The sequence below is a fragment of the Lipotes vexillifer genome, unplaced genomic scaffold (assembly GCF_000442215.2).
Source record: "Lipotes vexillifer unplaced genomic scaffold, Lipotes_vexillifer_v1.1 scaffold211, whole genome shotgun sequence".
Classification (NCBI taxonomy): domain Eukaryota; kingdom Metazoa; phylum Chordata; class Mammalia; order Artiodactyla; family Lipotidae; genus Lipotes; species Lipotes vexillifer.
Genome location: NW_006774591.1, coordinates 700,183 through 703,258, shown reverse-complemented (window position 1 = coordinate 703,258; position 3,076 = coordinate 700,183). Strand labels below are relative to the sequence as shown.

General features: G+C 41.1%; 1 pseudogene across 1 annotated transcript; it reads left to right on the top strand.

Annotated features, from left to right (window-relative positions):
- The first annotated feature begins 1,219 nt into the window (after positions 1-1,219).
- On the top strand, positions 1,220-1,577 carry LOC103083100 (ubiquitin pseudogene; annotated as a pseudogene). Its single transcript, XR_014368601.1, has one exon. The product of XR_014368601.1 is annotated as a ubiquitin pseudogene (transcript).
- The last annotated feature ends 1,499 nt before the right edge of the window (positions 1,578-3,076 follow it).

Below are 3,076 nucleotides of genomic sequence, written 5' to 3'. Positions count from 1 at the left end.
TCTGCAAGCCAGAAGGGACTGGCAGGACATATTTAAAGTGATGAAGGAGAAAAACCTACAACCAAGATTACTCTACCCAGCAAGGATCTCATTCAGATTTGATGGAGAAATTAAAACCTTTACAGACAAGCAAAAGCTGACAGAGTTCAGCACCACCAAACCAGCTTTACAACAAATGCTAAAGGAAGTTCTCTAGGCAAGAAACACAAGAGAAGGAAAAGACCTACAATAACAAACACAAAACAATTGAGAAAATGGGAATAGGAACATACATATCGATAATTACCTTAAATGTAAATGGATTAAATGCTCCCACCAAAAGACACAGACTGGCTGAATGGATACAAAAACAAGACCCATATATATTTGTGTCTAAAAGAGACCCACTTCAGACCTAGAGACACATACAGACTGAAAGTGAGGGGATGGAAAAAGATATTCCATGCAAATGGAAACCAAAAGAAAGCTGGAGTAGCAATTCTCATATCAGACAATATAGACTTTAAAATAAAGACTATTAGAAGAGACAAAGGAGGACACTACATAATGATCAAGGGATCGATCCAAGAAGAAGATATAACAATTGTAAATATTTATGCACCCAACATAGGAGCACCTCAATACATAAGGCACATACTAACAGCCATAAAAGGGGAAGTTGACAGTAACACATTCATAGTAGGGGACTTTAACACCCTACTTTCACCAATGGACAGATCATCCAAAATGAAAATAAATAAGGAAACACAAGCTTTAAATGATACATTAAACCAGATGGACCTAACTGATATTTATAGGACATTCCATCCAAAAACAAGAGAGTACACATTTTTCTCAAGTGCTCATGGAACATTCTCCAGGATAGATCACATCTTGGGTCACAAATCAAGCCTTGGTAAATTTAAGAAAATTGAAATCATATCAAGTATCTTTTCTGACCACAACGCTATGAGACTAGATATCAATTACAGGAAAAGATCTTAAAACAGACAAACACATGGAGGCTAAACAATACACTACTTAATAATGAAGTGATCCCTGAAGAAATCAAAGAGGAAATCAAAAAATACCTAGAAACAAATGACAATGGAGACACGATGACCCAAAACCTATGGTATGCAGCAATAGCAGTTCTAAGAGAGAAGTTTATAGCAATACAATCCTACCTTAAGAAACAGGAAACAGCTATTTCTTGTCAATGAGACGATGGAGCAGCAGACACAGAGATGCAGATCTTTGTGAAGACCTTGATGGGCAAGACCATCACTCTAGAGATCGAGCCCAGTGACACCACTGAGAATGTCAAAGCTAAAATCCAAGACAAGGAGGGCAGTCCACCTGACCAGCAGCGTCTGATTTTCACGGGCAAACAGCTGAAGGATGGCCGCACTCTGTCAGACTATAATATCCAGGAAGAGTCCACTCTGCACTTGGTGCTTCGTCTGCGAGGTGGCATCATCGAGCCTTCACTATGCCAGCTCGCTCAGAAATACAACTGCGACAAGATGATCTGCCGCAAGTGTTACACTCGCCTGCACCCCCGTGCTGTCAACTGCCCCAAGAAGAAGGCCAAATAAGGCCCCTCCACCGGCTTCTTCTTTGCCCGCAGGGTGGCCTCCTGCCTAAGCCCCATGGCCCTGGGGCCTCAGTAAAGATTCTCTTTCGTTGACTGGGAAAAAAAAAAAAAAAAGAAACAGGAAATATCTCGAATAAACAACCTAACCTTGCACCTAAAGCAATTAGAGAAAGAAGAACAAAAAACCCCAAAGTTAGCAGAAGGAAAGAAATCATAAAATCAGATCCGAAGTAAATGGAAAAGAAATGAAGGAAACGATAGCAAAGATCAATAAAACTAAAAGCTGGTTCTTTGAGAAGATAAACAAAACAGATAAACCATTAGCCAGACTCATCAAGAAAAAAAGGGAGAAGACTCAAATCAATAGAATTAGAAATGAAAAAGGAGAAGGAACAACTGACAGTGCAGAAACACAAAGGATCATGAGAGATTACTACAAGCAACTCTATGCCAATAACATGGTCAACCTGGAAGAAATGGACAAATTCTTAGAAATGCACAACCTGCTGAGACTGAACCAGGAAGAAATAGAAAATATGAACAGACCAATCACAAGCACTGAAATTGAAACTGTGATTAAAAATCTTCCAACAAACAAAAGCCCAGGACCAGATGGCTTCACAGGCGAATTCTATCAAACATTTAGAGAAGAGCTAACACCTGTCCTTCTCAAACTCTTCCAAAATATAGCAGAGGGGGCGTCCCTGGTGGTGCAGTGGTTGAGAGTCTGCCTGCCAATGCAGGGGACACGGGTTTGTGTCCCGGTCCAGGAAGATCCCACATGCCACGGAGCGGCTGATCCCATGAGCCATGGCCGCTGAGCCTGCGCCTCCGGAGGCTGTGCTCCACAACGGGAGAGGCCACAACAGTGAGAGGTCCCCGTACCGCCAATATATATATGTATATATAGCAGAGGGAGGAACACTCCCAAACTCATTCTACGAGGCCACCATCACTCTGATACCAAAACCAGACAAGGATGTCACAAGGAAAGAAAACTACAGGCCAACATCACTGATGAACATGGGTGCAAAAATCCTCAACAAAATACTAGCAAACAGAATCCAACAGCACATTAAAAGGATCATACACCATGATCAAGTGGGGTTTATTCCAGGAATGCAAGGATTCTTCAATACAAGCAAATCAATCAATGTGATACACCACATCAACAAATTGAAGGAGACAAAACATATGGTCATCTCAATAGATGCAGAGAAAGCTTTCGACAAAATTCAACACCCATTTATGATAAAAACCCTCCAGAAAGTAGGCATAGAGGGAACTTTCCTCAACATAATAAAGGCCATATATGACAAACCCACAGCCAACATCGTCCTCAACGGTGAAAAACTGAAAGCATTTCCACTAAGATCAGGAACAAGACAAGGTTGCCCACTCTCACCACTGTTATTCAACATAGTTTTGGAAGTTTTAGCCACAGCAATCAGAGAAGAAAAGGAAGTAAAAGGAATCCAAATCGGAAAAGAAGTAAAGCTG